The 22,659-nt window shown below is 48.6% G+C and overlaps 2 pseudogenes; both read right to left on the minus strand.

Annotated features, from left to right (window-relative positions):
- Positions 1-12,240: 12,240 nt before the first annotated feature.
- Positions 12,241-12,413, minus strand: LOC144764380 (U2 spliceosomal RNA; annotated as a pseudogene).
- A 9,723-nt stretch (positions 12,414-22,136) lies between these two features.
- LOC144764470 (U2 spliceosomal RNA) lies at positions 22,137-22,302 on the minus strand (annotated as a pseudogene).
- Positions 22,303-22,659: the final 357 nt, after the last annotated feature.

The raw sequence follows: 22,659 nt of genomic DNA on the forward strand, positions 1-22,659 counted from the left end.
CAGGCTATTCTTCCGCCTGTCTTGTTGGGCCTGTCAAGTCTAGTGATGCAGTAGTTGGGGGGGACTAGGATATCCATGATAGGATTGGAGGATTCAGTTAACCATGTTTCCGTTAGTATGGCCAAGTCAAGGTTCCTAGACAGGATGAGGTCGGCGACCTCCGGCGAGTGTTTTTGGGCCAATCTACAGTTGAGAAGTGTGCATTTGAGTCTGGGGGTGCAAGGGGAGGTGGAGGGGGCCATAGTGAGAGGGACTTTAGTGAGGTTGTCGGGGACAGAGCCTCTGTTGCTATGCGTGGGGTGCCTAATAGGGTTGGAGACAATCGTAGGGCTGGATATGTGAGTGGTGGCTAAGCTGTTTTGGGGCTGTTTTGCCGGGGCATATGTCCTGAGTAGGGTGTGTATGTCGCGGTCCGAGAGAGTCTTGATTGCGCGCTGGGGGCGGTTGGCGGTATTGCGAGAGAGGATGGAGGTCCAATGTAAAGAGCGATTGGGATGTGTCCCGGTGGTGCGCTTAGGCCTGTTGGAGGTATTGCGAGAGGGAATAGAGGTCCCAAGTATGGGGTGCCTAGGATGTGGGGGGGAGTTCATGATTCGTTGAGAAGTGGTGGAGAGGGGGGGGGTGCTCGGTGTGCGTGAGGATTATCTCTTTGAGCGTGTGGAGATCTTCTTTCACTTGGAGGAGGGTGGTCATGATTGCGTCCAGTGTGCCGTTGGGTGTGAGGTTAGAGTTATTGGAAGGGTAGTCGGTAACAGGAGGGGAGGGGCAAATGCGAGACGCGTGGTGACTGATCGATGTGGGGGGGCAAGTGTAATAATGGGGGGTGAGGATGGGGGGGGATATGTTGAGGGGGGAGTGGGGACCAGGAGTGGAGGGGGAGCTAAGGGTAGGGAGTGAACTGTTCAGGGACGAGTGGGGGCTAGGAGTGGCGGGAGTGCAGGGAGTGGGGGGGGAGATGTTGAGGGTTGGGTGTAGGTCTGGAATGTGATGAGTGCCGAGAATGGGGGGAGCGCTGTTGGGGGCAGAGCGAAGGCTAGGAGTGGTGGGAGTGCAGGGAGTGGGGGGGAGATGTTGAGGGAGGGGTGTATGTCAGGAGTTGTTTGTGTGCAGAGAGTAGGGGGGGAGATGTTGAGGGAGGAGTGGGGGCCCGGAGGGGGGGAGCAGGGAGTGGAGGGAGAGAGGGCACTGTTGGCACTATTGGAGGGGGAGCTGGGTGCGGCGGGAGTGTAGGGGGCGGCCGTATTGAGGGGGTATTTGGGGTGGCATAGAATCGGGTTGTGAGGGTCAAAGGCGGTGGGTCGCTCTGAGATGTTAGTTGGCAGTGAGGAGTTCTGGTTCAGTTGGATTGGGGTATGTGTGGAGGGCCGATGATTGGGGAGGTGCTCTTTGAATGTGGGGAACAGGTTGTCGAGTAGTTCCAGGTTTCTGTCTGTGGATTGAATTAGAACAATCCCGTTATTGTAAATAGTGATGGCTGTACTGCCTGGGAAGAGTTTAGATGGTGCGATGGAGAAAGTTAGTCCATGAGCGGATTTCCTGGTGGTGGAGACGTTGAGTAAGGTAAGGAACGCTTTTTTCCATTGAGCTCTGCGTGCGGTGTGGAAGATGATATCAGTGTTCAAGGCTCCATTTACCGGAGAGAGGTAGGTGTCGGCAAAGGGTGTTTCAGGGTGGGACCTCAGGAAGTTGTGCTTAAAGCGTTTAGCGGCTTTTTTTGTGAGTGCGGGTGGGTAGATTATTTTATACGTGTGTTTGCCGTAGTGCTCCATGTTAGGATGGCGTCAAGGCGGGTGTGGGGGAGTGTACAGAGTAGATATACAAGAGCACAGGTAACTGCAGACAGTAAATTACAAGTAAGAGCCGATAATATGTCGCATGGGTCATAAGGGATAAATGCAAATACTATGTTACATGGATCAAAAGAGGCATTAGCGAGAGAGCAAAATATATGTGTAAGCAGCATACACAATTATATAATAAACAGATATGCGTACACAATTATATAGTAGTCAGATATGCGTATAATACCAATGAACTAATGCCGCACAATACATACATATGCCCATAGCACGTTAAGGCTACAAGTGCACTAATGAGCATCCAGAAGTGTAAGAGGTAGCGATCGGTGCAAAGTAAATTAGGTGTAGGTAAATATATCCACGACACAATAGAAGTATAGTACTGCAGTAAAGGCATAAACTAAGTGCCGATAATAATAATAGTATGTTACATGGGTCAAAAGGGATAAATGCAGACCCTATAGTTCCATGGATCAAGAGAGGCACTAATGACAGATCAAAAATATATGTGTTAGCAGCAAGAAACAAGTGGAAGTATACTACTACAATAAAGGCGTACAATAAATGCCAATAATCTGCTGCATGGGTCAAAAAAAAAAAAAAAAAAAAAAGGGGTAAATGCAAACACTGTGTTACATGGATCCAAATTGGCCTTAGTGAAAAATCATAATATGTGTGCTAGCAACATACCCATTTCACGCAGATTCTATTGCTCAGCACACTGTTCAAGATGGCTGCCAAAATAGTGAGTAGGCAGTGTTAGTCCTTTGTCTGTTATCTGTATTCAAAGAGATCAGTTTCCCTTTCTACTGTGGGCGAGTTAGTCCTATTTCCATGTATATGCTTTCTAGTTGCTGCTTGGTGGGGAAGAACGAGACATATCTCAGTTCAGGTGACCCTTGATCTGGTTGGAATGCATCCTCACGGTCAACTCGGGGCAGTGGTGGTGCAGGAGGGGATTTATTTCTACAGCTTTATGGCCCCAGCCATTTTGCACAAAGGGGATGTGTCCCGGAGAATGAGGTAGATAAATACCTTCCTGTAGGTTTCAATGTTGATGCCAGCAAGTGTTTCAAAGTAATGCACGAGGTAGAAAAATACCTTCCTGTAGATCTCTATGTTGTTGCAAGTGTTTCAAAGTAATGCACACAAGGAACACAGCTCCAGCGCGTAGCGCCCACTGGCAGGATTACGTGCGTGCAGCCCCTTCTGACTTCGATAGGCGTTGTTTTCAGACGCCCTATTGTCTGTACCCTCTCCTGTCATTCTCCTGCTTCCCGCCGCTCCTTGGGCGGCGGCGCCCCTCCTCTGATTGCCTCAGGCTCCCGTCACAGGCTGTGATGGCTCGTTGTTCCTCCGGGCAGTCCCGTCCTCCCCAGGGCTCCGCTCCGACAGCTGCTGCTCCTGTGGCGGCGAAACGCGCCTCTGCTCGCCTCCCGCTGAGTGGAGTAGACCGGAACGCTGCTCAAAGCACACATGCAGGGCACAGGCACACCGGAGTTGCTTCAGATACCCATTGCTCCGTTCTCGTCGCTCCGGAGCCTCCCAAATTAGAACGCTGCCCTAAGCACTCAAACGGGGCACATCGGAACCGCTCTAGGTGCCGATTGCACCGTTCTCGTGGGTTCACTGGAATGGGGGGGGGAGGCCTCCCGTCGGCTCTCCCTCTATCATCCTTGCCGGATCTGTCAGCGCCAACTCTTGTCCCGTCCGCTTGTCACTCGCCCCGGCGGCTCCAGTGACACTGATCACTTGCCGGCGGTGATTGCGGGCCAGCAGGGTAGCTCCACTCTCAAGAGGGCACTGGGATGCCGTCGTCTGTCAGGAAGCTCCTCAGCAAGGTTCCGGTCGGGTTCTCAACTCGGCTCCCGTCCAGCCGTCCTGTGTTCCGCCGAGGCTGCAGGGGTCCCAGCCGTCACTGCTGCAGGTACGTGTTTTACGGCGATATTCCAGTTACGTTTAGAACCAGTTACTTGAATTCAATCCAGTTACTTGTTATGGTCCAATTGCTTGTTTTTTCTCGCCGGCGGTGGTGCGTGCTAACGGGGATAATTCCAGGAGAGGGGTCCCCAGCACTCGGAGCTCCGGACCAGAGCTCCTACCCGGCGGCCATCTTCCCAACCTTCCTCTTTTTTTTGTGAGTCTCAGGTACGGGGGAACCTCAATGTGTCCCCCCCTCCTCCGTTAGGCCAGAGGGAGGTCTCTGCGTCCACCCGCACCCTTAGGCCATCACAGTGCGTGTGTCCACTGGGGCTCCGCTGCGAGGCGGTCCGCGTGCACCCCTGCGCTAGCTCTCCTCGTGTTGTCCCCTCTTATCTCCGGTGGCCCTCGCAGGCAGCGTCTTCCTCAGGTCTCTCGTTCTGCTCCCATTCATTACCCAGGGGGGCTGCCTATGAGTTCTCTGGCCCTGTCAAGTGTGTGATGGGACTGGTAGGGGCCCTATGGTGCTATGTCCTCTCTCAGGCTCCACCGGGCGGCGCCCTCGTTGGCGGGCCTCTAGGTCCCCGGGAATTGCCTTGCGACGTCCCGCTGCCCTCGCTGCCCCATGGCCTTGCAGCGGCTATCGAGGGAGTCCCGGCTCCCACCTTCGTACTGCATGACTCGGCTTCGCGATGCCGCCGATTCTCCTCCGCCCAGCCAGACTCACCCACCGTAGGCCACAGCCGCGGCCTCGATTCGGCTGCTACCGGCCTCTCGGGGCGGCTCCTCCTGCCGGGCCACAGGGTGTCTTCCGGGGTGCCACAGTCCCCCTCCGCTTCCCCAGGGCCACCTCTTCACCTCTCGGGGGCGCCCTCGGCAAAGGGCGGGACCACTCCGGGTCCCAACGTCGCTCTCGGCCGTATTTCGGCCCCGGCCTCTCGTCGCTCCGGCTCCGGAGCTCGCAGCACTCCGGACCTGAATGGACGTGTCCGGAGTGTCTCACGGGTCAGTTCCAGCCCCGGGAATCGGTGTAATGGCACAACCGTCTCTCCCTTCCTGCCGTCGTCGCTTCCTCGCTCTCCCGCTGAGTCCTCACTGGTGTAGGCCGCAGCCGCGGCCTCGATTTGGGACATGACCCCCTGCCAGGGGGGAGGCCCTCCGAAGGGTCGCCCGGCCGCTACCGAGCTGCCCCCAGCTGCATGCGCGGTACTCAGACCACTTCTCCTCCACACAGAGCGTCGCAGCCAAAGGGTCCCTCTGTCCCAGGGTCCCGCGTCACACTTGGCCGTACCTCGGCTGCAGACCCTCGCCGCTCCCGACTCCGGAGCCCACTCTGCACCACACCCGGTCTGTCGCGTCCGGGGCGTTTCCGGGACCAATTTCAGCTCCGGGTGTAGCTCGGTGGTCTCCGCCACCTCTGCCGTCGCTGGCTAGCACCAGCGGGGGGAGAACAAGCTGCTTCTAAAGGCTGGGGCCTGGACGGGTTAAGGAGCCTCGGGCAGAAGCGCCTTCCTACTCCGCCATCCTGGTCACGCCCCCTTATGACAGGTTTTGAACAAATGATCTACACCACCACAGAGGTTACATTTTTTGGGTACTACACAGTTCTGGGCCCTGTGATCAAGCCCTCCACAATTCCTACACGCCATACCAGAACATTGCTCTTTTGCGTGGCCAAATTGCTGACAGAGCCTGCAAAACTGGGGCTGTCCGGAATAGACCAGAAACCCCTTATTTGCCCCTAATGTGAAGGTCTGCGGTGGATGCGCCAGACCCCCAATACCCGCAGGATCCTCTTTGAAGGTGACAACATATTTACGTTTCCCATTCCATATCCCACAAATATTGTGAACTTTTTGGCCACCCCTAATAGTATCACAGTAACGATTTAAATACACCTCAATGAGCCTGTGGTCTGCATAAGGATTGTACATATGTACCACCAGGGTAACCTCCTTAGGGACAGACATAGAGGTGACAGTGAGACCCCGAAAGGGCTTGGTTTCCTGACGATGCGCCACACTTTGCAAAAAATCTTTACAGATCGTTTCACTTGAAAAGGTCACATCAAAAATGCCCCAGTTTGAGAAATCCTGTATACATTCTATAGCACGTTCAACAATTTTGCATTCTTTCTTGATAATAGCGTCAACCAAAAAAAGCAATTTCTTTCCTTTTTGTAAGCCTCACTAACCTCTACACGTACAGTGTTAGATATGAAACCAAAACCCTGTGCATTACCCATGCGGGAATAAGCCATGCTGATGCCTGCACAGCCCGGGGGAAGAGCCCCCAACAAGGAGAAAAAAGAAAAGTGCCAAGCTCCGTGTTGAGGGAAAGGAGCAAGAGTAGAAACTTAATGGCAAGAAAAAAACACAAATGCAACCACAAAGAAACTTATAGACGAGCTGGCAGCTGCCACTGCTCACAATGCAATGTATCACCAAAGTCACTGAAAAAGCAGAAAGTTCGTAAGGGGTTAAAATATCACGAGTGCGAAGTATGCAGGTTATACCAAAGAAATCCAAATATGAGACATCCAAGTTGAATTCAAGATTTATTCTTGTTACGACCCACGACCAGTACAACCTTGATGAAGTCTACTTCTTGAATGATACACATAGCTTAACAGAATAAGAACACTCAATAACATGTAAGGAATTCTACATTCATAACATTCCTTAAAGCAAAAGAACATCTTATCTACATATTACACACCTCCCTCTTTTTTTTTCCAGAGAGATTCATAAAGAGAGAGAAAACAACAAAAAAATATATATAAACAAAAATGAATAAATAAAAAATAATATAAAACAAAAATTAATAATACACATACTCTCTGGAATAAATAGGAGCAGATCTTAAACGTGTACTACATCTTGTAACACTTTCGCCACTTCCACCAGCAATATCACTGGAGCGAGCAGGTAAAAATTCGGAACCTACTGACCCACTCCTAGAATGTGAATCCCCTCTATCAAAATCACGTCCAACATCTCTCAAAGCCGGACTTTCCAGATGCCCAGTTTGATTTGATTCAGTCAATTTATCAAGATCAAACCAATCCTGTCTATGACAAGGTGTAGTTGAGTTAACTTTCTGTAAAATAATATTAGCTTGTTCGGAAGAAACCTTGGCTAATGCATTACTGTTCCACCACCCTGTATTTTGTAACAAAACAGCAGTTTTGTTAATCTTCAAAACTTTTACTGGTTCAGAAAATTTAGACTGTCCTTTACACACTTTATTGGGTTTTTTAACCAACACCCAATCCCCAACCTTGAGAACACCCTCTTTAACATGCATTTTCTTGTCATAATTTGTCTTATAACTGTTTTGTTTTTCCTCAACATGTTCCCTAACCTTCCTCAAATCAATATTATGACATTGTCCAACTTTTCACAACAACCAAGATGGAGTGATAGATGAAATAGGTTTCCTACCCCTTAAAAGAATAAAAGGAGCAACATCAGTAGTATTCCGGGGCGTTATATTGTAATTCCAGATCTTGAATTGCAAAAATTCAAATACATTCAAATTATTTGCAACTGCCATCTGAATTCCCTCTTTTATCAACCTATTCACTCTCTCCACTAAACCATTGGAGGCTGGACTATACAAAGGTACTCTTATATGTTTAACATCTTGTTTAATAAGAAAATCATCAAACATTTCAGAAACAAAATGAGATCCGTTATCTTTGACCACTTCTTTCACCCTGCCTTCCATTAGAAACAAAAACTGCAAGAAAGCGACAGCTGAAGCTGAATCAGCATTACTAACAAATGAAAAGTAAAGCCATTTCGAATAGTAATCTATGGCTTCAATCAAAAATCTCCTATAACTCCCAACTATATTTAAGGGACCAGTGAAATCTAACCCAATCTTTTCTCAAGCATTACCAGGCCAATTGACTGGTATTAGTGGACTATTCGAAGTTTTCCAATGCTTGTCTGAGCATAAACATTCTGAACAAGTGTCCACATGTCTCTTTACCTCACCATCAATACCTGGCCACCAGTACCTCTGTCTTATCTTCTTAACAGTGGCAGAAATCCCTAAATGGCCCTCATGGGCTAAGGCAACAATATTAGATCTTAAACTCGCAGGAGGAACACATAAATCCTGGCTCATTACAATATCTTCACTACTGATAATTCAGATGCAACTTGAGCAACATTTCTCAATTCCATGGACATATTTCTATCATCGGGCCAACCCTAAATTTCTTCACCTGAGTTAAACAATCATCTTTTATGGAACTATTCAGCCATTCTGACTTAAATCTTGAACTGTTCATTAATGTCATGAACAGTAAAAACATACTCCACATCATTAAAATTTTTACCAGAGCACTCACTCAAATCATCAGAATCAAATGGCAACCTGGACAGACAATCAGCTATTACGTTCCTCCCACCAGGAATATACTTAATTTCAAAATTAAATTCCTGTAATTTTGACAAAATACGAATCAATCTGCACGAAGCCCTAATAGAACAACTGTCCCATAACATGAATATTAAAGGTTTATGATCTGTATGTAATTCATACCTGGTCCCCCATATATACATTCTGAATTTCTCAGAAGCCCAAGCACATGCCAACGCTTCTCGTTCTATTGTGTTATAGTTCTTCTCACTAGAATTCAACGTGCGAGAGGCAAATGCAATAGTACATTCCTTGCCATTAACAAACTGACTAAGAACAGCTCCTAACCCTCTAGCACTGGCATCCACTGTAATAATACAATTTACACCTTGTGTAAATGGCTTGATTGCTGGAGCTGTCACAATAAGTTTTTTTACAGATTCAAACACTTTTTGACACTCTTCTGTCCAGATGTATTTCACATTTTTTTTAGAAGATTCCTCAACGGTTGCACAATAACTGCATAGCCTTGAACAAAGCGAGCATAAGATACTCTTAAACCTAAAAGGGCGCGCAGAGAGTCTTTATCTGTGGGAACACTAGCATCAATAATCCCTTTAAGTAATGAAACCTTAGGTTTTATACCCTCTGAAGAAATGTTGTGCCCTAAATAGTTAACCTCCCGCGTTAAAAATTTACATTTACCAAAATTAACAGTCATGCCATTAGATCCAAGCTTTTCCAACACTTCATCCAACAAAGCAATATGTTGATCCAATTTTTCAGTATGGATCAAGATATCGTCCTGAAATGCTTGTATTCCAACACGATCACCAAAGACTTTGTCCATAATACGTTGAAAAACGCTTGCGGCTGACGCCAAACCAAATGGCATGCGCTTATACTTGTACACATCAAACGGTGTGACAAACATGGTTAAGTGTTGAGAGTCTCTATGAAGAGGTATCTGATGATACGCAGAATGTAAATCAATTGTTGAAAAATATTTACTACCCCCCACTCTAGCTAACATTTCATATATCCGAGGAAGAGGATGGCAATCAACAAGGATATTTCTATTCAGGACCCTCAAATCAGCACATAAGCGTATATCGCCTGAACTTTTCCATGCGAGACAGCCGCAGAAACCCACTCAGAGGATTCCACCTGTTCAATAATACCTTGTGCACACATATTCTTGAGTAATTTTTTGAGATCTTCCTGTGCAGACAAGGGTACAGGCTTTACTTTTTGTTTAACAGGGATAGTATTACTCTTAAGTTTGATGGTGTGCTCAAAATCCTAAATCATACCAATCTTATTAGAAAAGACAGTGGGAAATTTATCATGCAATTTCTTAGAAAACTCATCCAACTTGGGAGTCTCTTGAATAGATCAAACTAGAATTTCATCTAGGATTACAGGTTCATCATGCCCAGGTCTTAAAATAATCCCCAAATTAGCTTGGTCCTGCCAACCTAATATGTCTCTTCCATTGACAGCAACATAAATCTTGGTATAAATATTCCTACCTTTGAATAAAATACTATCATCAAAGTACCCTTTCATGATAATATCAAATTCCCCAAAAGCTTTAGGGTTGATAGCAGTAGGTTTCAATAGCTTCTGGGACCAAAATTTCTTAAAAGTTTTTTCAGACAAAATCGTGATTGGTGACCCAGAGTCTGCAGTAACATTCATATCTATATTACCAATTTTCGTCTCACAAATAGGACCTTTACAACGTTTCACACCATCCCCAACTGCATTAATTTCCACAACGGAAATAGAAATATTGTTGATAGCTTCAGATAAAATATCATTCTCCACATCTAATTGACTGACCCTAACTTTGGTGCATGGCAAACATTGAAAACATTGAAAAAATGTCCAACCTTTTTGCAATTGTTACATCGTTTTCCCTGCGCAGGACAATTAGGGTTGTTACCCATATGAAATATTGAGCCACATCTGTAGCAACTCCCACTACCTTTTCGTTCTGTGTTCTTTTTATACACATTTTTATGAGAAACCATACATACACTGGTTTCATTGTTAAGTGAATCAACATTAACTGTGGCAACTCTAGATATATCTGAAGAAGTATTGTTAGTATTACCAGCTAAAATCTTAGAAGAAACTACTGAACGTTCTATACCTCTAGCAATTTCTATAACCTCTTCGAGAGAGGGATTTTTACAAGTAAGAATTCTTTCTTGTATTTTTTTATTAAAACAATTAAAAACTAATTGATCCCTTAAAGCTATATCCAGATAATCTGCAAAAACACATTTAGACGCTAACACACGTAGACTAGCTAAATAATCCTCAATGGATTCATCAGATGATGGCTTCCTTTTAAACATTCATGCCGTTCAACCATCACCGAAGGCTAATCAACATATTGTCTACTTATACGTGTAATAGCCTCTTTAAAAACATCCCATGTTTCATCTCCCCTGGGAGCTGGAACAATAGGAAGATTATCAAAAACATCTTGCCCCGCATTACCAAGATGATTAAATAGTAAAGCCTTTTTCCTAGCAGCTGAGTATTTGCCAGCATCAATAGCCTTTAGATAATTTTCAAATATTCTAAACCATTTGTGCCAAGGTTTAATAGGCTTTCCTGGCAACTCAAGGAATGGAGGAAGCTGCATTACATTATTGCTTGTACTGGTAGACATTTTTCAATAAAGTTTTAACAATAATGAATAAAGATTAATACCAAATTACTGGCCGGGACCTGGACAGCCCAGGTGCCACAGGTCAGCCTCCTAGTTAGTAATGGCAGTCTCTTTGTAAATATTTGTCCTTGTAAATACGGGTTTTCTTGTAAACACAGACCGCCGGACCACCCCAACTGGTGACGCAGCCTTGCCCCGGACAAGCCAGGGAGCGAAGGCCCAGCCCCGCAGGTTTAGGCAAATCCAAGCAGTGACCCTACACCCCTCTGGACGCAGCCTGACTCCGGACAAGCCAGAGAAACGCAGGCCCAGCCCTCAGGGTGTTGTGTCGTCTCCCTCCTCTAGCAGACCAGAATAAACCTGATCTTAGCCAAAAGCCCGAGAAGTAATAACCAGAATAGTGCCGGAATGAACGCCTCCCGAAGAAATCCACCTGGCTGACCCGGACCGGGGTCTTCCCTTGCACCGTCGCCTGCGGCCCTTTAGCCTCTTTTTCTGACTCCCAGCAAGAGCTCAGCATGTGCCGGTGGAAAGGAGGCCCCGGCCTCAGGCCTTCTCTGGCTCCCAGAGTCCTCCTCGGCTGTCGCCTCATTAGGCGTCACTTAGCATAACCACGTTGTCCTCTTTGTAGTATTTGCATGCCCTGCCCCTTCCTGCGCACTGCTTCCAGCCGGCTGGCCAGAAAGCCTGGCAGCCAGGGGATGCTGGGAATCAGCCCAGGATGCCCTGGATGGCTCCCTGACCGGAAATGGCCGGCCCCTGGCCCCTCACCCTCGCTTGCCAGGGACACTGCTCCCCTGCAGCCTAAGGCCTATAGATAAGGCAGGGCGGGCAGAGAAGGAAAAGGACTCTGTATTTTTCTTCTTGCTCAGAGAAGCCAAGGGCAGTGTCCACTTTTCTGCCAGCCAGCCAGCCAGCCAGCCAGCCAGCCTGCCTGCCTGCCTGCCTGCCTGCCTGCCTGCCTCCCTGCCTCCCTCCATCCCTCCATTCCTCCATTCCTCCATTCCTCCATTCCTCCATTCCTCCATTCCTCCATTCCTCCATTCCTCCATTCCTCCATTCCTCCATTCCTCCATCCTACTGACTTGCTGGGAACCATCTTCCATTCGTTCCCCAGTGAAATGGATCCAAAACCAATGGAAGTCTGCTGCTGGAAAAACAATCTTTTTCCGACGTTTGTCTCTTTTCAAAGTGCAGCGTCTGGATGGAGAAGGGGAAAAAAAAAATAAGAAATAATTTTTATTTATCTTTTTTAAACGCGAAAAATAAATAAATAAATAACGCACGGCCCGGGTGCCGCAAAGTGAGAAATAAGTCAAATAAGTACATAAATAAGGCAAGACACGGGGACCAGTTTGCTTTTATTCACACGCAAACACAATAGCGCCACTTTACAAGGTTTGGTAGTGAAGCGCTACTTTCGTTTTCTCGTCTATTTTTCAACAGCATTGTTTTCCCCGGGTGGGGAAGTGCACCATTCCTGGAGGTACTGCATTACCAGGTTGATGTGTGGAATGGACAGAGCAAGCTCCTATTCCATCTCCCTGTTCCAAAAATCAATTTAATATATGGTCCCCAGATAGAGGACGTATCAGATATTAAACTGATAAGAACAGATTTTTTTTTTTTTTAAATATACTTTATTTATAAAAATTTGCAGAGATACATGTTAACCAATCCCATAGGGTGGTGTACATTTGAACCTGAGTAGGGGGTGCGTGCAGGCACCAACCTACCGGTTTTCCATCAAGATTTTATGCATACAGTATTCACGTGAGGCTATGTTTAAGAAACCCAGTCTGCCCATTTCCCTTGTTTCCATATTTTTTCCGCTTTTTCTTTCCCTATGTTTAATATCAACATAGTAGAACACCATGATTTTGTCTAGGCATACATGGATGACGTCCTGCACTTCTAGCTCTTTATGTTTAAATAAAAGCAGGTTTCTGGCGACCCATAGGCTTTCTTTTGCACTACTGAGTATCCTCCATAGAGTCCTGTCTTTATTTTTTGACAGTGGACTCCCTATACCATATAGTACAATTTCATAATTAAGAGTTTGTAGTGAGGTTATTTCTTTAATCAACATTTTTAATTTCTCCCAAAACTTTTTAGCAAAACAGCAGTTCCATAGAAAATGCATGGTTGTTTCTTCCACTGGGCAGTCAGGTCTTGGGCATTTTGCTGAGTTCACCAGTCCTCTTCGGTGTTGGAATGCTTTCACTGGCAATGCGTTGGTGACCGCCAGCCATGCAATGTCTTTTTGTTCGTTTGTGATGTCTGTGTGGGTGGTTTTTTGCCTCACTGCGTTGGAGAGTTTTTCTGTTAGGTTGTTCACCATCTCCATTTTTTCCAAATGTTCTAGTTCTTTTTTAAGCAAGGTTCTTGCTTCGAAGCAGTCTTTGTCGACCTCCAGTTGCTGCAGCATTGTGATGAAGGGTTCTAGGCAGGTGTAAAGTTTGTGGGGGAAAAAGGCTACGGGGATTGCATTGTTCCTTTGTAGAATTTGGAATCTGTGGAAGATGTCTCCAACTCCATAGCGCACAAAGTTCGCTGCCACGTTTCTGCCTTCACGTATCGCTCTGAGGCAGAGGCAGAAATATGTTGTGAAGATGTACATATACAGGTTTGGCATGTTTTTCCCTCCATTTTTTTGGTGTTTGAAAACTATGGTTCTTTTGAGTTTCTCCATTTTGGAGTTCCAAAAAAAGGTGAATAAGCTTTTTTGCAGGAGTCTGAGCGTTGTTTTGTCTGGGGGGTATATCACTGCAGTGAAGAGGATTAGGGGTAGGATTATTGCTTTTATTACCATGATTTTCCCTGTCATTGTCAAGTATCTCGTTTTCCACAGTCCTAGCTTTTGGTTTATTTTTTGTTGGACAGGTGGCCAGTTTTCTTTCCCTTCTGCATCCTGTGAAAAAAATATTCCCAGGATTTTGGTGGGTTGTTTTGTTACTTTGACTTCCACTTTGGCTAGGTGGTTCCAATTCCCGATGGTGGGGCATGTACTCTTTTCTGTGTTGAGGATCAATCCTGATGCTTGGGCGAAGAGTTTGGTGTGCAGCAGAGTTCTTCTGACCGCTACAGGGTCTGGGCACAGCACTGTGACGTCGTCCATATATGTGATGCATTTGGCCTTTTTCCCACTTGCTCCTGGTACGAAGATACCTTTAATTATCTTGTCTTTCCTCAGTGTACAAAGAAATGGTTCTAGTGCACATACGAAGAGTGCTGGTGAAAGAGCAGACATATATATATTTTTTAAAACCTTTATTAAGAGTAAAGGCACATATACAGTTTTTACAATACGTTGGTAGTTCACAGTGATGAAGAGATTACATCTGTGCACATATGTATAATATCTCAATTGCTCTCACAAAATATGGGTACGGAGCAAAATTTTAAGACAATTCCCCGAAAAATACAAAGCGATGCGGTGAAATATTAAGCATTTTAAAGATAGGACAAATCCTGCCCGCTGCGTGTGGATGCTGAAAAGGAAAAAGTGGGCTAAGACTTTATTTTTGGCCTATACAAATGCCAATCCTGTTTTAAACCTGGTGGCCAAAGGTTGCATGTTTTGCAAAAGAATTAGCTCAGGTGACCCACCCTTTCCAGTTATCAATCTGCCATGTGGCTTGGGGGGTCCCCACAAAAGATTTGTCAATGTGGAAATAAGTGTTCATTTTGTCCAAACAAATGTTCCGGCAAGCAACAGGATTAAGAGTCTTGTGGTTGAAAAGCAAAATGTTCCGTGCCTCCCAAAGAGTCTCTTTACCACAGTTCAAAATACGCCATGCTGTCAAAATGTGTGAAGTCGGCAATGACCAACCATACAAAAGCATTTCAAAGGACAGATTTTGTATCTTCGTAATGTTCTTCCAAAAAGGAGTGAGCAGGGTCCAAAATGTCCAGGCATGGGCACAGTTCCACAATAGATGGTACACAGTCTCATCATGAAGGCAATTGTCTCTCGGACATCGTGCAGAGGGAGTCAGCCTCCGCCGGTGCTGGAAGTCTTTGATGGGGAGGCAGGCATGGGCGCTCATGCATGCCAGGTCTCGTTGGCTGTGCGAAAGTCCTCTATGGCCAACCATCTCCCACACTGTAGCAGATTGTCTTTCTGAGAAGGGGCCCAAAAGCGTAGGTCGCTCACTTGCCAACAAGGCCAGCTTGAACTTCTTTGCATTACTACAGGCCGCTCTTGGTAAGGAGGTGAAGTCCAAAGTACGCATAAAAGTCAATAAATCAGTGTAATAAACAGGTACAGAGGGCGTTAGGGGCAACAAATTAGATGGAGAAAACAGAGAGAAGGCTCGAAATGTGGCTCCCATGTAGTATCTGGTGAAGAGAGCCCCATGTGAAGGACACAAATCTCCAACCCTAGAAAGAGTGTGACAAAACAGCTTTGAAAACGGGAAGGTATAAACATTCGGCATCCCCTTCCCTCCATTTTTCCAATGTTTGCAGACTTTGACTCGACTCAGTTTTTCCATCTTGGAGCCCCATAAAAAGGAAAAAAGCAGTTTAGTACATTTCTGTAATGTGTGTGATGGTGGTGGAAAGACCATGGCAAGATAAAGCATCAGGGGTATGAGCACTGCTTTAATCACAAGAAGTTTACCTTCCAATGTCAGCTTTCTTGTTGACCACAAGGAGATTTTCTTGAACATTTTGTCATGTACCTCCTTCCAGTTCTTAGGTGTTGTGCCTTGAGTGGAAAAGAGCACCCCTAACATTTTCGTCGGTTCTGTGATGAAAGGGACCGGAATGTTGGCTAAGGTGTCCCAAGGGCCTGACTGTAAACAAACACATTTGTCTACGTTTAGACGTAAACCTGAGACATCCTGGAACTGGGAAGCTTGCAGCAATGCTCTGCGCACCTCTGGAGCATCAGTACAAAGGATAGTAACATCATCCATGTATGCAACCACTTTTGCCGTGGAGCCTGCTCCTCCTGGCACAAATACTCCCCTGATCATCTTGTCCCCTCTTAAATGACACAGAAATGGTTCTAGTGCGCATACAAATAAAGCAGGCGATACGGGGCACCCCTGTCGTACTCCTGAAAGGATAGGGAAAGGCTTGGTGAAGAAACCGTTGATACTCACAACGCTGCTGGCATGCGCATACATGGTGTGGATCATATGCAAAATATTGTCAGGAATTTGTAGACGTCTTAGAGCTGTAAAGAGAAATGCATGTGAGACACGGTCAAAAGCCTTCTGGAAATCCAAACTTAGCACTCCTAGGGGCAGGCTCCTTTGAGTATAATAATAAATAACATCCCTAATAGTGGTTAGACTGTCCACTATGGAGCGTCCTTTCACAGCACAAGTTTGGTCAGGGTGGATACTGGTGCCTAAAACAGTGTGAAAACGGCGCGCTAGCACCTTAGATACTAGCTTGTAGTCTGTGTATAATAAAGAAATGGGTCTCCAATTTTGTAGAGACGTCTCAGCACCTTTTTTGTACAGCAATGTGATGATACCTGCGGAAAAATCGCCAGTGAAATCATTCTGTGCAAAGGCAGATGTTACCATGGACATGAAATCAACACAAAGAATATCCCAAAAGGTTTTGTAAAATTCCCACAGCAGGCCATCCGGCCCTAGACTGGAGCCTGTGGGAGAGGATGTTAGTGCTGATAGAAATTCTTCTCCTGTGAAAGGTTCCCCCAAGTATTCTGTTTGGTCTCTGATAAGGCCCACTGTCGCTGCCTCACAGTAGGCAGCAATATCAGGTGGTGGAGGTGGGTTAAGCGGGGTATCATACAGAACTTTTTAAAAATCATGTGCTATTTGCTGACAAGCAGGTACCCCCTGTTTGCGAGTGCCCGTTGTATCCTGTAAACAGATTTTTTTTTTTTCCTACGTGTCAGGGCATCGTTTCTGGTTCAGATACATCAATCGTCACCTTCCACAACACCCTATTTATTCGTAAGTCGTTGGTAACAAACTTGGCAACAAGTGCGCAAGCTATCCCATTGACCTTTTACATGTGAAGGGAAAAGGTCACGTTAAATAAAATACATACAGTAAATTATTTACATTTACTCCACCTGTCTTCATCCGTTCTCTCCGGTCGCCAAACTGGTTCCTGGATTGAAGGGAAAAATAGGAAAACACAGGTTAGTGGTCCTTCTGGAGGCCCCTTGAGTGACAAGGAGGCCTCCGTTGGGGTTGCTTTTGTTCCCTGAGTCTTTCTGGGGCCCCTGCGTGACAGGCTACCCCATGGGTCCTCAGGTTTCGTCTTCGCTATCTCCATATGATCCGTCCAGTGCTGCGTAGTCGCGCAGGAGGCTGTGGATCATCTTACCGCATCCCAGGGTTGATGTCTCCTTTTTCCCTACTACCAGGCGGTTTCTGGAGAACAGAAGAACATCTTTGAAACAGCACAGGAGCCTCCAGCAGCCCTGAAGGTCGCCTAGTGCGTGTGTCCCTGGGAACAGTCCATACATCACAGAGTCAGCAGTGATGCAGGTCGTAGGTACCCAGGCCCTAAGCTCTGTGCCCAGGGCCTTCCGCAGGTCCTGTGCGTACGTGCACTCCCAGAAGAGATGGTGTGTTGTTTCGTCCACGGTGCATCCTTTTGGGCAGGACTTGTATCGGTTGAGTTCTCTTGCGTGCATGAAGGCTCTCACGGGCAGTCCTCCTTGGATGGCCATCCAGGCGGTGTTTTTGTGCTGGTTCGTCAGGTGCTTGGATGCGACGTTTCCCCACACGTGGTCTGCTGTGGCTGAGGGGAGGGTGCCGATTGGCTCGCTGACGTCCCTTGCACGTATCTGTTTCTGGACAAGCTTGGAGGTCCATGTGGCGGGGCTAGCTGCCTCCAGGCCAAATTCCTTCACAAACTTTTCCACTTCTTTGTAGAACCACGGGGTCTCCCAGTTGTACGGGACGGCGCTCACCCACTCTGCCCATCCGAGGCGCCTCCACGTTGGCAGCAGGAAGAAGCGTGCCATCAGAAAGCCGACGTGGCTCTCATCTTCGGTCCTCAGTGTGTTCCTCACGCAGTGGCACACGTAGATCCCTCTCAGGATGGTGGCGATGTCCGGCACTCCTTTGCCTCCCTTGTCGTGGGTCTTGATCATCACCGTCCTCTTCACTCTGTCCATCTTCGAGCTCCAGATGAAGTAGAAGATCATTCTCGTGATGGCCTTGGCCGCTGTGGTCTGCACTGGCAATACTTGAGCGACGTACTGGAGTACTGGCAGGGTCTCGTTCCGCAGGACCAAAGACTTCCCTTCGATCGTCAGCTTCCGGAGGCTCCAGAGTCCCAGCTTCTGCCTCGTCTTCGCCAGTCTTTCCTCCCAGGTCTTCTCAGCTGCACCTTCTCCGCCGAACCAGACTTCCAGGATCTTCAGGAAGTCCCTCTTGATAGGGAATGGTAGTGGGTCTCGGGGGGGGGGTCCAGTGTCCGAAGAGCAGGGTTTCTGACTTGGCGCTGTTGATCTTCGCTCCTGATGCCTTCCCAAAGTCCTTTCCAGTTCTCTTATGGACGGTCCGTCTGTGCAGAATACTGAGACGTCGTCCATGTACAGAGAGCACTTCACTTCTCCTTTTCCTCTGCTTCCCGGTGCTTTTACTCCTCTGATGTTACTGTTCTGCCGGATGCGTTCCGCGAGGAGTTCCATTACGCAGATGAACAGGAGGGGGAGAGGGGGCATCCCTGCCTCTCCCCTGACAGGACCGGGAAAGGGTCGGTACTCCAGCCATTCACTGTTGCCGTGCTGGAGATGTCACTATACATTGTTTTCACCACGTCGCAGAAGAAGTCCCCCAGGCCCAGTACTCTGAGTGCCCGGTCCATGAACTCATGGGAAACGTGGTCGAACGCCTTCTCCTGGTCCTAGGCTGACCAAGGCTGTCGGGATCTTGCGACCCATGACGTACTCGATCGTGTCCCGGACCAGGGCCAGGCTGTCCGTGATTTGCCGTCCCGGTATACCGCAGGACTGGTCTGGGTGGACTATCTTTGCTACCACTTTCTTTAGGCGGTTGGCCATTACCTTCGCGAGAATCTTGTAGTCCACATTGAGGAGAGAGATGGGCCTCCAGTTCTTGAGGTCCTCTCTCTCTCCCTTCTGCTTGTACAAGAGTGTTATCATGCCCTCTCGCCGGGATTGTGGCATACTGCCCTTGCCCACCATTTCCTCGTAGAGGGTCAGCAAGTCCGGCCCGATCAGGTCCCACAGTTCGACATATAGTTCCACTGGGAGACCATCATTCCCGGGTGTCTTGCCTCTCTCGGAGGTTGTGGCGGCCAAGTGCAGCTCTTCCAGGGTGAAAGGCGCGTCTAGGCCTTCTCTCTCTTCCGGACCCAGTGTCTTTGAGATGCCCTCCAGGAAACTGTCCGCCTGGGCTCTCTCCGACGCCTTCGGTGAGTAGAGTTCGCCGTAAAAGTCCGTGACGACTCTCATGACGTCCTCTTTCTCACTTTGGAGGTTGCCCTCCGAGTCCCGAAGTTCCACCAGCGGTGTGTGAGCTGAGTGAATTTTCTTAAAGAAGAACGAGTTGCATTTCTCGCCCTTCTCGAGGTTCTCGGTTCTGGTCCTGAAGATGATTTTCTCGGATTCTTCCCTAAAGTGCTCTGCGAACCCTTTTCGGGTGTCCTCCAGGTCATCATCTACGTCCCATCCCCTGAGCTCGAGTTCGTACAGTTGCTGCAGTTTGCTTTGCAGCCCCCTGAACGTCCTCTTCTTTTCCCGTGCAGCAGCTCTGCTTGCATCCTGGAAGAAGCTCCGAAACCTGACCTTCACCCATTCCTACCACTCGCTGGTGGATTGAAAGAGGCCCTTCATGTCCTTCCACTCTATGTATGCGTCTCTGAGGTTCGCCACTAACTCCTCGTTGTCCAGCGAAGAGCAGTTCAGCTTCCACAAACCTGGGCCAGCGGGGAACGTCCCTGTAAGTTCCCCCTCGAAACTGACTGCTCTGTGGTCAGAGAAGTGGACGGCGACCATGGAGCTTCGCCCAGGTTTTACTGTTGGGGAGGTGAGTAGGAGGTCGATCCGTGAACGCACAGATCCGTCCAGCTTGCTCCAGGAATAATTCCTGGCGTTCGGCCCCATGCTCCCGATGACATCCTGGAGGGACGCCTCCTTTATCATCTCCACCAACAGCCTGGACGTCACATCCATTCCTGCAGAGCCTGGCCCACTGCGTCCATCCAACTCTACTATGCAGTTGAAATCACCACCCATCAGAATGGTTCTGAAGGTCACGGTTTGCATCCTGAGCACCCTGAACATATCGAGTCGCTCATTCTTCTTCGGGGGGGCATAGACGTTGATGAGCCGAACGGGCTCACCGGCCCACGAGCCGTCCACGACCAGCACTCTGCCGTTGAGTTGCTCGGTGACTTTGTCCACGGTGAAATGCCTTCCCCTGATCAGAATGGCCACTCCAGATGATTTGCAATCGTTCCCTCCAGACCAAAAGGATGGCCCGTGCGTCCACTGCCGTTCAAGCTGGCTGTACGACTGGGTGTACGGAATTCCGCATTCCTGCAGAAAGCAGATATCTCGGTTCTGGGTGGCCAGGAAGCGCAACGTGCCGACCTGCCTGACCTGATCCTTCATGCTTCTGACGTTTAGGGTGAGTAATGATATAGCCATTGTCTCTGTGCTATCTGTCAGTGTCTGGTTTCGGTACCTACTGGGGTTAAAGGCCCTGGGTGTCCCTACTATGCTTGTAGGTTATCCTGCTCTTCCGGTGCCCCCCACTCTACTGAGGCGTCCCCTGTGTGTTCGATGAGCTCCTCATGTTCTACTACCAGGTCCCAATGCTCTGGTACGTGTATGTTCGCCAAGCTGTTAAGTTGGCGGTGGAGGTCCCTGAGGGTTGATTCCTCCCTTTCCTGCTCGTCTCTCTCATCCTCCTCCATCTCGTCCTCGCTCTCGATGATGATGGTGGTTCAGTTTCCTGTTTCTTCATCTTCATCGGTGGCCGCGTTGTTCACCTTCTTGCTTTTCAAGAAGTCCTCCTTCCCTTGTAGCTTCCTTTTCTGTGGGCCTGTCCGTTGGGGGTTTTCCTCTGGCTCCTCCCTGTCCTCCAGCGTCTCCGGCTTGGGTCCCGTTGGCGGCGGTTTTTGTGCTGCCGCCTTCTGGATCCTGGCGCTGGAGCGTGTTTGCTCTTTGGCTTCTGCGAGTTTGAAGGCTTTCTGGCGCCTCGATTGGGATTGGACTTGCGTCCACGACTCTTGAGCCCACTCCTCCTCGCTGTCGTCATCCGTCCTTCCTCCTTTCTTTTTTCCCTTCTTATCTGTTTTCTTGGCAACCTTTGCCTTGGCAGAGTCCTTTTTCTTCTTCTCCACCTCCTTGGTCTCTGTATCTGGCATAGGTGCCTCTTCTCCGGTGGCCTCCTTTGTCGGTGCTCTTCCTTCCGTCCTCAGGGTTTCCTTTGGGTGTCTGGGGTTCCTTGGCTGGTGCCGTCACATTAGGTGGTGGTGGTCTTGTGTCCGGTCCTGCTTTGGGGCCCTCTTCGTTGCTCTGGCCTGGTCCCGTGGGGGTTGCTGTTTTTGGATCCTGGCCTTATTGGTCTACCTTCCCGGGTGTCGCTGTTGTTTTTCCCGATTGGTCTCTGGCGTCTTTCAGGAGGGTGTTCAGGCTGGCGTTGGCTGTCTCCATGGTTGGCTCCAGGCTGGGCTCGCTGCAGCGGCCGCTGCGTATGTCTTCGGCAAGTCTGACTTGGGGCATCGGTAGTACGTGTGGCCTACCTCTCCACAGAGGTTGCACTTCCTGGTCCCTTTGCATGAGCTTGCGTCGTGTCCGGACTGCTTGCAGATCCAGCAGAATTTCACAGGGCAATCCTTGCCGGCGTGGCCCGTGCCTTCGCACTTCCTGCAGGTGAAGCGTTGTCCTGGGTACTTGATCCTCCCCATGTCTGATCCTAGGTAGAAGCTGGCCGGTGGGTGTTTATGCCATCTCTCCCTGATGGGTCCTTGTGGAGGTCAATCTGTGCCTGCCAGGTCGTGTTCCAAATTCCGTTGGAGTCCCTGACCTTGGTGGGTCCTGTCAGGATGGTGCCGTATCTTTGGAGGAGCGACGCGATGTCCTTGTCTGGGATGTGGGGGTTGGTCATCTCAACCTTTATCCTCTTCTCCGTGGTTGCTGGCTCCATTCCTGCCGTTACGCTGAAGTTGCTGTAGGGTGTCTCCTCCTCCTTCCCCTGAAAGAAGTCCCAGTACTTCTTGGAAGATCATGCCTGATGCGGATGCCTGGCAACTCAGCACCTTGTCCCCTTGGACCCCTGCTGGTTTGAGGATCTTGTTCACGAATGAGGCTCGCTCCATTCGGGGTCCGGTTTTGTCCTTTATCTCCCACCGCATGAGCCGGGGGAGGGGAGGGGAGGGGAGGGGAGGGGAGGAAAATTTGTATACATTTGCATAAAGCAAATTATTCGCCTCCAAAAGTCAAATTCGTAGTATAGTCCAAAATCAACTTTCAACTGCGCAGAAACTGCACTGTGAAACTGATAAGAACAGATACTACACTTGATCTTAGCCAAAAGGCCGAGAAGCGATGACCAGAATGGTGCCAGAATGAACACCTCCCGAAGAAATCCACCTGGCTGACCCGGACCGGGGTCTTCCCTTGCACCGTCGCCTGCCGACCTTTAGCCTCTTTTTCTGACTCCCAGCAAGAGCTCGGCATGTGCCGGTGGAAAGGAGGCCCCGGCCTCAGGCCTTCTCCCGGCTCCCAGAGTCCTCCTCGGCTGTCGCCTCATTAGGCGTCACTTAGCATACCCAAGTTGTCCTCTTTCTAGTATTTGCATGCCCCGCCCCTTCCTGCGCACTGCTTCCAGCCGGCTGGCCAGAAAGCCTGGCAGCCAGGGGATGCTGGGAATCAGCCCAGGATGCCCTGGACAGCTCCCTGACCGG

This window comes from Lissotriton helveticus, chromosome 6 (assembly GCF_964261635.1).
Source record: "Lissotriton helveticus chromosome 6, aLisHel1.1, whole genome shotgun sequence".
NCBI classification, from domain to species: Eukaryota; Metazoa; Chordata; class Amphibia; order Caudata; family Salamandridae; genus Lissotriton; species Lissotriton helveticus.